This window comes from Dioscorea cayenensis, chromosome 5, assembly GCF_009730915.1.
Source record: "Dioscorea cayenensis subsp. rotundata cultivar TDr96_F1 chromosome 5, TDr96_F1_v2_PseudoChromosome.rev07_lg8_w22 25.fasta, whole genome shotgun sequence".
Lineage (NCBI taxonomy): Eukaryota > Viridiplantae > Streptophyta > Magnoliopsida > Dioscoreales > Dioscoreaceae > Dioscorea > Dioscorea cayenensis.
The window spans coordinates 22939016-22949756 of NC_052475.1; the positions used below are offsets into that span (position 1 = coordinate 22939016).

At 35.8% G+C, this 10741-nt stretch overlaps 2 pseudogenes; one reads left to right on the top strand and one right to left on the bottom strand.

Moving 5' to 3' along the window:
- LOC120261170 overlaps positions 1-6024 on the top strand; it is a 7775-nt pseudogene extending 1751 nt beyond the window's left edge.
- A 4708-nt stretch (positions 6025-10732) lies between these two features.
- The window catches only part of LOC120260124, a 2487-nt pseudogene continuing 2478 nt past the window's right edge, over positions 10733-10741 (bottom strand).

Consider the following 10741-nt stretch of genomic DNA (forward strand, 5'->3'; position numbering starts at 1 on the left):
TCTTAAACGATTCCATCTTAACTTAATAATAACAGGTGCTACTCTTAATTTATTTTGAATAAATTCATTTCTTAATTAGTTATTTACGACAATACTTGACATTCATCTCAATATTCTCATTTTAGTCACGCCTATTCCTTTAAGTATGTTGTTTCACCAAAGTCACTTAATTCAAGTGGTTAAAAACACTAATATGGGTCCCTCGTGTGGTGTGGAAGTGATGAGCATTTGAATCCTCGTTGGCTGAATTAACTCATGGATGATGTTGCACCCCCCTCACATGCACCCACAAGGTGAGGGCGCATTCTAGATAACTCACCCTTGTCGCCTTTGTAAAAAAAAATGTCTAGCTCACCAACCATTTTATTAAACTAGCCTTTTTATTTAAAGAAGTATTCTATAATCACAAAAAACTCCAAAAGCTCTCTTCTATTTTATCCAACCTACTTAATCCTAGCTACTTGTGACATTTTCTCCACGTTCCTAATCATCTTCGATTATAGAACTTAAATATCAAACATTTTACTTGTACTGATTTTAGTATCATTCATTTTAATCTTTCTTTCATGTGCACTTGTTTTATTATAAAAATTGTATTTCAAATATTCTATTTTTATTTTATTTAAATTAAAGCCCTTAGCTGGTAAAGTATTTCTCCATATCTCTAAATTTAAGTTGATATCTTCTTTACTTTTATCAACTAAGACTACATATATCATTGTCAAACAACATCTACTAAGGAATTTTATCTTCAATATGCTTAATCCATTCAATTATAGGAATATCACTTTTATGATAAGTCCATTTGTTTATGACATTATGGATATAATAGTAGAAAAATTTTAAAGTAGACAAATCATAACTTTATTGATATAAAAAATATGGTGAATACATTTCATACATTCTTCACTCTCCAAGATTGTTACAAGACGTGGCCTATGTTTTGAATTGGAGTTTCATGAAATTTCCTTTAATTAGTGCTTTTGTGGATCCATGGATTCTGGCACTTTTAAGGGGGTTTTGGCAGTGGATGCTTCATATTTGCCCTGTTTTTTTTTTTAGTATAGATCTCGTGATTGTAAAGTTGTTGTGTAGAGGTTTTGGTTTTTGTTGATTTGAGAATTTACTATATTCTTTTCTTCATTTTGAGGTTGATGAATGGTCTTTTATCTTTTCTCTAAAAGTAAATATAATGTAATACATAAAAACAAAAATCATTCATAGCACAATGTTGAATGTTGCTATTATTTATCTATCTTCTTTCTTTCTTCTTCTTCTTCTTTTTTTTTCAATGTCTTTTTTTTTTAATTTTTCTTTGACAAAATGTGGGCGTGCTACGGTGAGGCTTCTAAGCTTTGACCATTGACTTGGGAGGGGAATGAAACACCACTACTCTATTGCAGATTTATTGTTAATATTTCCATGATTAATGCAATTACCAATGTGTTTATCAATATAACAATTATTTGAAATGATGTTAACCGTTGTTTAAAAGAGATTATTTGGTTCTTTTATCAGTGTTATGGTGTAAAACAGATACTAACAAGAGCCTAATGTTTATTAAAAAATTAATGCAGAGGTATCATGTTGGATGGTTACTGGAGAAAGGCAAGCAGCTCGGATTCGTGGTTTGTACTTGAAAACTATACTGAGACAAGACATAGCATTCTTTGATAATGAAACAACCACCGGAGAAGTGATTGGAAGAATGTCAAGGGACACAATTCTCATTCAAGAAGCTATTGGTGAGAAGGTGATTCCTTGATAATTAAATAAATGTCTTGAAGCTCAATATATTTTTGTTTCATTTATATTTGAATGTCCATGTTATGTTTGACATAAGGTTGTTAAAAAAGCATTTGACATATGATCCCTTTATCTTACTCGTCATTTTTTTTTTCTTGATATTTTAGGTTGGAAAGTTCATACAGCTTCTGACCACATTTTTTGGAGGCTTCATAATAGCATTTGTAAGAGGATGGCATCTCTCACTTGTCTTGCTGTCTTCAGTTCCTCTTATTGTAATATCTGGTGGTATCCTTTCAGTAATTATATCAAGATTGTCAACCAGGGGTCAAACTGCATATGTTGATGCAGGAAATGTTGTTGAACAAACAATTGGAGCAATGAGAACAGTAAGTTCAAGCCTTCGTGCATGTTTCGTTAATAATGGTTCAATTACTAATGGTCTAAACTAGATAATTATTTCCTCTCTTTAACTTATGTAAGGTTGCTTCATTTACTGGCGAGAAGCTAGCCATTTCAAAATACAACCAATTTATTAAAGTAGCATACAAATCTACTGTTCATCAAGGGATTGCTTCTGGCATAGGAATTGGTGTTGTATGGTTGAGTGTCTTTAGCACCTATTCACTGGCAATATGGTATGGTGGCAAGCTGATTCTTCAAAAAGGATACAATGGTGGTGCAATCATTAACATTATAATGGCAGTTATGACAGGTGGAATGTGAGTGTAATTTTTTTTCCAGATTTTAGAGTAGTTTCAAGTAATCAAAATGAAATTCTTTAAGCAATAACAATTTATGGACTTGATTTACATGCAGGTCTCTTGGTCAGGCATCACCCTGCGTGACTGCATTTGGTGAAGGGCAAGTTGCAGCATATAAAATGTTTGAGACAATTGAGAGAAAACCTGCAATTGATGCTTATGATACAAATGGTATGGTGTTGGAAGATATAAAAGGTGATATTGATCTAGAAGATGTAACTTTTAGCTACCCAGCGAGGCCAGACCATCTGATATTTGATGGTTTCTCACTGCATGTACCTAGTGGCAAAACTATGGCTTTAGTTGGGGAAAGTGGCAGTGGAAAATCCACTGTGATTAGTTTGGTGGAGAGGTTTTATGATCCACTGAGTGGTCAAGTCCTGATTGATGGTGTAAACCTAAAGAACTTGAGTCTTAAATGGATCAGAGAAAAGATTGGACTTGTAAGCCAGGAGCCTAGTTTTATTTACGATGACAGTCAGAGAAAATATTGCATATGGAAAAGGAATGCGCAACCCCTGAGGAAATCCGGACAGCAATTGAGCTTGCTAATGCTGCAAATTTCATTGACAAGATGCCCAATGTATACATAACCTTCTTATTTTTCATCTAGTTGCTTTCATGCAATCTGTTGTTATTAGTGACTCCTTTTTTTCTCCACAGGGTCTGGACACCATGGTGGGTGAGCATGGAACACAACTTTCTGGTGGGCAAAAACAGAGAATTGCGATTGCCAGGTCAATCTTGAAAAATCCAAAGATCTTGTTACTGGATGAAGCTACTAGTGCGCTAGATGCAGAATCAGAGCGAATAGTTCAAGAAGCACTGGTCAAGGTCTTGGTAGACAGAACCACCATTATCGTAGCTCATCGTTTGGGTACAGTGAAAAATGCTGATACAATAGCAGTTGTTAACAGAGGAAAACTAGTAGAACAAGGTAAACTTTTAATTTTCTTAATTCCATAGTTTGCAATCTATGCACTATTTTCTTTTAGTTTTAATGAGTTGCATGCATGTTGAGCAGGTTCACATGCTGATTTGATCAATCATCCTGAAGGAGCCTATTCCCAGCTCATTAGAATGCAAGAAAATCAAAAGTATGATGAAGAAGAGCCCTATAAACATTCACAAACATATGGTTTTAAGTAATGACACAATAACACCCAATAGTCAGATCAGAGAGCCATAAATCTACAAGGAGATTAACAAGTAGAGGCTCCACAGTAATTTCTCAGAATAACAACAGAGAAGATGATCATAAGAAACCTATAGAAAAAGATGAGAGTGGGGTTCGCAAACAAGTCTCAATCAAACGGCTGGCATCTCTGAACAAGCCAGAGGCACTAGTTCTTGCACTAGGATCTATTGCAGCTGCCATTGGTGGACTGACACTCCCAGTATTTGGGCTTTTGTTATCAAGTGCCATACAAACATTCTATGAACCTCCACATGAGCTTCGAAAGCATGCCAGTCTTTGGGCATTAAGGTTTCTGGCCATGGGATTTATATGTTTCGTGGTATCACCTACGCAACACTTCCTTTTTGGCATGGCTGGTGGAAAAGCTGATTGAGCGGATCCGTTCTCTTTCATTTGAGAGGGTGGTGTACCAAGAGATCAGCTGGTTTGATGAGCCCTCACATTCTAGGTCCTTTTTATTTTGATAATTTCTTTCAATGAGTTAGATTGAATGTTGTGCACATATTGAATTTCCTTCCCATTGCAGTGGGGCCATAGGTGCGAGGTTGTCCGCTGATGCTACGACAATGAGGAGTATTGTGGGAGATAGCTTATCAATGATGGTTCACAGCTTGTCTATGGTGATAGCTGGGCTTGTGATAGCCATGATTGCCAACTGGAAGCTATCATTTATAGTTATAGCCTTGCTTCCTTTACTCTGTCTGCAAGGGTACGCTCAGATGAAGTCTCTCAAGGGTTTTAGTGCAGATGCAAAGGTAACTTCTCTTGAGAATTTAACAATTGCATTCCACGTGAGAGCTTGATTGGGATAGGGAGGAATTTGAGTTTGCAGGTCAAGTATGAAGAAGCAAGTCAGGTGGCAAATGATGCAGTTGGAAACATTAGGACAGTGGCATCGTTTTGTGCTGAGACGAGAGTGATGGAAGCGTATCAGAAGAAATGCGAAGGTCCCATGAGAAATGGAGTCCGACAAGGGATCATTAGCGGGTTGGGGTTTGGCTTCTCGTTCGCAGTGCTGTACGTTGGTTACGCCATTTGCTTCTATGCTGGAGCTCGTTTCATCCATAATGGGAGCGCCACTTTCGGCCAAGTCTTCAAAGTGAGTGGCCTTTCTATATATTCCATATATTCTACTATTTTCCTTACATTTTAAAATAAATATTTGTGAGTTTAATGTAATAATTCATGATGGCAGGTGTTTTACGCATTAACAATGGCAGCTTCAGGTGTATCACAATCCAGCGCTTTCGGTACAGACACCAACAAAGCTAAGGATTCAGCCGCTTCGATCTTTGAGATTCTTGACCACAAGTCCAAGATTGACTCCAGCACCGACGAGGGTGTCACATTATCAAATGTGCAAGGCAATATTGTGTTTCAACATGTTAGCTTCAAGTACCCAACTAGACCTGAAGTTCAAATCTTCAAAGACCTTTGCTTAACTATTTCCTCTGGAAAGGTACATACATATATATAAGCTATTTTTATATCATGTTATAATTCATTAATCCAGGTTTCATTTTTTTTTTGTTTAGACTGTCGCATTAGTTGGTGAGAGTGGCAGTGGGAAATCTACTGTTATTGCCATGCTAGAGAGGTTCTATGATCCAGATTCTGGCATGATCTTACTCGACGGAGTTAAACTTCAAGACTTGAAGATTTGTTGGTTAAGACAACAGATAGGTTTGGTGAGCCAGGAACCAGTGCTATTCAATGACACAATACATGCTAACATTGCCTACGGTAAGCAAGGACAAGTATCCGAAGAGGAGATTATATCGGTAGCGGAGGTGGCCAATGCGCACAGGTTTGTGTCTGGATTGCCTCAAGGGTATGACACCAATGTTGGCGAGAGAGGAGCTCAGTTGTCTGGTGGCCAGAAACAAAGGATTGCGATAGCGAGAGCCATCATCAAGGACCCCCAAGATCTTGTTGCTCGATGAGGGCAACTAGTGCTTTAGATGCTGAGTCTGAGCGTATGGTTCAAGAAGCATTGGATAGAGTCATGGTTGGGAGGACTTCTATTGTGGTGGCACATCGGTTGTCAACGATTAAGGGAGCTGATGTCATCGCGGTGGTTAAAAATGGAGTGATTGTTGAGCAAGGGAAGCATGAGGAGCTTAGAGAGTTGCCTAATGGAGTTTATGCATCTCTGGTGGCATTACATTCTAGCTCCGCCTCTTGAACTTAATTTGTTTGAATGTAATGTGTTTTCTATATTTCTTCTTAATTTTTTTAAAGGCAAATTATATATATATAAATATATATTAACCACTTATGTAATAGGATAGTGGTAGTTATTCTCTTTAAATTCAGGATTCAAATCTCTCCTAACTCAATAGTTACTAGTTCATATACTTATCCAAATTTATTATATATATATATATATATACTCAATAGTTACAAATTTTTAATTTGGAAATCCCTTTGTCAAGATTTTTAAATATTCTTTGAAATAAAAAAAAAAATTCACCCACATAACTTGCTTGAATATGGGTTGTCCAATCAATCTAGGGGCAAAAAAAAGGTCTTTATATGGTAGTTGAACTCAAATTTTTGCCTTGGAGTTTTACCTCTAAGGTTTCTATTCTGATAAATAGCTCCCTAAATAGCTATGTCTATTACTGTAGTGGGTTAATAACCCCATACTTGTTCCTATCTGTATTAGTAAAGGAAGTTCTTAGTTGGGCAAAACCTAGAGATTCCTCTGCTCGAGCCTTGAATTACTCACCCGGGCATCTTCCACTCATATGTCTTGGTGTCCCTTTTTTTGGTAGAGGCCTCTTATGTGAAGATTGGACAAAGGTTATCGTCGCTATTAGAGGTTGGCTCTACTCAAGGAAAAATAGATAGTTATCCCTAGGTGGGAGTCTGCCTCTCCTCAACTCGGTTTTATCCTCCGTCTTGACCTGCTGGATGTCTATTTTCAAGCTCTAGAAATGGGTCACACAGGTGATTGATATGGTACGCCAAAATTTTTTTTGGCGAGACTGAACATAGATAGCACTAGTTATTGTCTCTTTAATTTGAAGTGACTATGCAAATCCCAAAATCAAGGAGGATGGAGAATATTGAACCTCTAAGATTTTAATAACGCCCTTCTTGGCAAGTGGTGGTGATAAATTGTGAATGGTACTTGTTGGTGTGGGGATCCTATTATCATATTCAACTACGTCCAACATGGTCTTACCTACAATCTTAATCACACATTCCCCAAAAGTAGGTCTTTCTTTTGGAATGAGATCATGGATTGCCTTCTAGCTTTCAACTCCTGCATTTCCCTGTAATTAGAGATGGATCCTAATTTATAAATCAATGGATTTTGTTTGAGACCTTCTCCCTTTGCTTTTCCTTTTTTGTTTCAACAATGATGGATTAAGCAACAGTGAAACCTTGATAATTTGGTGTTGTCCTTGTCCTCCAAAGGTTAGTATTTTCAACTATTTAGCATAAGATAATAAGATTCTCACACTTAATAACCTTACTATCAAGGGATGTAATAGGTTCCCAACTATTATTTCCGTATTTTGTTATTTTGGGATTAAAACTATCAATCATCTCTCCCTCCACCGTGCTTATGTCGTTCAACTATGGAATCACTATGGGCACATATATATTCGAGCTTTCTCAACTCCCCATGTCATGGGATGATCTATGGGACTTTTAGAGGAACAGTTTAAATCCATCGATTTGAGGCACCTAGGACACTCTATCATGGGCTATTAATTGTTTAGAACATTAATTTGGCTAGAACGGGTGATAGTTTTTAAATTTCAAACTATTTTACCAATATTAGGGTCATTAAAACTAATCACTTGTTTCTACTATGGATCTCTATAGTTCCTAAAGCGAAAAGAGCCAAGCTAAAGGACTAGGTGACTATGGTAACAAGGAGACTGTAGTCGGGGTCCCATGTGAGCGATCTTGAGAATTTGCCACCTGGATCCTTGATATCATCCCTGCCCAGTTTGTCACTTGGATGGATGACACCTCCTAATTAATCTCAAGGACACCACCAATCTCTCGGTGTTGCTTCTAGTTGGACTCCACGCCAAGTGGACAAAGATGATGTATTCCTTTTTCATTTTTTTTTTGTTGTCTAATCTATTCCTAGTTGTATGCCCCTGATCTTTTTATAACTTTCTTTTTTCAATGAGGTATTGGTTAATTATCCACTTTTACCCCAAGTGAATGGGATCTAAAGATATATTTGATGGCGGCCCATCAAGCATTATACTCCTAATTACCATCCAATTTTATCCTCATGGCAACTTGGGGGCATGCACGCTCACTGAACTTCCTCGAATATATATATATATATATATAGAGAGAGAGAGAGAGAGAGAGAGTACTATTATCTCTCCTTGTGAACTTATATAGAGGTCCTTGAAATCTCAACAAGAAGTGATTGAGGTTTTACCTCCTGTTTAATCTCTTATCCCTGATTCCTTCTGTGGTTCCTCCAAATCTCAAAGTTTGGTAGCTTTATTTTATCTAATTACCATCAATTTATATTTGAGAGATCAAGATCAAACCCTTGATTCGGTTGTGCAAACTCTGCCGAACTTCACCCATAGGGGAGTTTCTTATGATGCCAAGTGAGGCCACGGTGCCCAGGACTAAAATTCCATTGTCGCCTGGTTGACCCACTCCGAGTCGCTGCTTGATTGCTTGACCACCCTAAGTGTGTTTCGATCAAAAATCTTCATCGTGTAATCTGTAATCTAGGTGAAACTTGTCCCACGGGGTTTCTTGTGATACTTAAGTGAAGCTGTGAGGTCACATGTTAGGATGTCATTGTCACCCGGCCTAGACCCAACTGCTCTAGAATAAATTCCAGTAAAAGAAGGATAAATCAAGCCTCATCACATGTGCCTCGAAATAGTGAAAAATGCCTTGGCTATTTTGGCATGTTTGTTTGCTATTGTTGTTTCAGTTTTCTTTCTATTCCTTTTGTTATTTTTGTTCCTTTTAGTTAGCCTACTTTATACAATCATGTATATAAGAATGTTTTGTACAGAAGAATAGATATGAAAAATGAAAAATGGAGGGAAGTGCATTGCTTCTTCTTCGAAATCTCTAAAGCCAACACAATTAATCTATCTAACTGGTATATATATATATATATATATTGAATGTTAAAAACTAAAACTTAATCTTTGAAAGGATCCACAGTTTGTTGTCTTTTTACTGCTTTTAAAAATTGAAAAATACTCCAAATTCAAATTGAAATGGGGATAAGGTAGCATTTGCTTTTACTGGTAATGAGCCTTTTGAAAAAGACCTTACTGTGATAAAAAACAAAGAAAGAATATATTTCATAATGAAAAATGTAAGAACATATTTCCACTAATCTATGTATGGGCTCCATTCCAATATATCCCGAGGAATGGGCCAATGAACACTTAGTGTGCGTTTGGATTACTGTAATAGAATGAGAGTGAATAAAGTAATGAAGGGCGAGGGAAAAGAATGTGTATGGGATGATAATGAAAAAGGTGTTTTAGTTGGAGAGGAATTCATCGAATGTAAAGTAGAAGAGTAATTTATTGGGAATTGAAAAAAATAATGAAAAAGATATGATGTAAAAATTACCTTTATGCCCTTAATATAAATAAATCAATTTTGTTGTTTATAAAATATTTTAAATAAATTTTGATTATTATAATTAATTATTTAAATTATTTATTAATTATTTTATGACTTATATTTGAAATAAATATTTATTTAATAAAATTATTATATGATTATTATAATTAAATATTAATTATTTAAATATTTAATACATTTATATTTAATATAAATATTTATTATAATTATTATATGATTATTATAATTAACTATTAATTATTATATGATTATTATAATTAACTATTAATTATTTTAATATTAATACATTTATATTATTTCTTTAATTAACATAATTATATGATTAAATATTAATTACTTTAATATTAATATATTTATATTTATTTAATATATTAATATATAGTGTAGGGGTAAAATGAGTATTTTATACCCATTACCCTCAATCAATTTTCATTCCCCCAATTTGGGGGGGGAATGGATCATTACCCATGGGGGTTAATGGTAACCCCCCATGGGTAATGATTACTACCCTAATAAATAGGTCAAACATGGGAATGGGTAATGGTTCCCACAAGGGGGGAACCATTACCCCCATCCAAACACTACCTTACTTCCATGTTTTAACAACTCCAATCTTGAAGAGTCCTAAAAAAAATTTGGAAGACATGATGTTCATTCAATATATATATATATATATATTTAAGGCTTGTATGTGAAGAGGAGAACATATGTGGAGAAGAAAATGAAGATTAGTTGATTAATAAGTCACAACAGATGGGGTTGGTGAGCCAATAACTCGTGCTATTTAATAACACAATACGTGTGGATATTACCCACGCCAAGCAAGAACAAGCATGTGAAGAGAAGAATGTAGTGGTAGCTGAAAACACGAACATAAATAGGCTCGTGTCTAGATTGGCTCAAGCATGCAACACCAATGTTGGGAAAAGAGGAGGTACGGTATTTGAAAGAAAAGATGACAACAATGAAAGCCATTCTTAAAGGACTCCAACATCTTATTGCCCGCTGAGGTGACGGGCGCTTTGGATGCCGAGCTCGAGCACGTGGTTCGAGAAACACTAAATAGAGTCATGGTTGGAAGCACTACTTTTGTGGTGGCACACCAATTATCAACAATTGAAGGAGTTGATGTCATCACGGTTGTTAAGAATAGAGTGATCGATTGTTGAGCAAATGAAGCACGAGGAGCTTATAGAGTTGATTGATAAAGCTTAATTATAGAGTTTGATCATCACTTCCTTGTGTTTGTTTTATGTTTTTGTTGTGATTTCATAGAGTGTCTCAATACGAGGATCAACGAGATTAGAAGAAGAAAAGAAGAAAAAAAGAAAAAAAGAAAAGAAAGGAGGTGATGAGCAGTCTTTATTCAAGTTGTTATCCTTTGTTAATTCCATAGATTTTTGGCCAATAAACTCTATGCCTG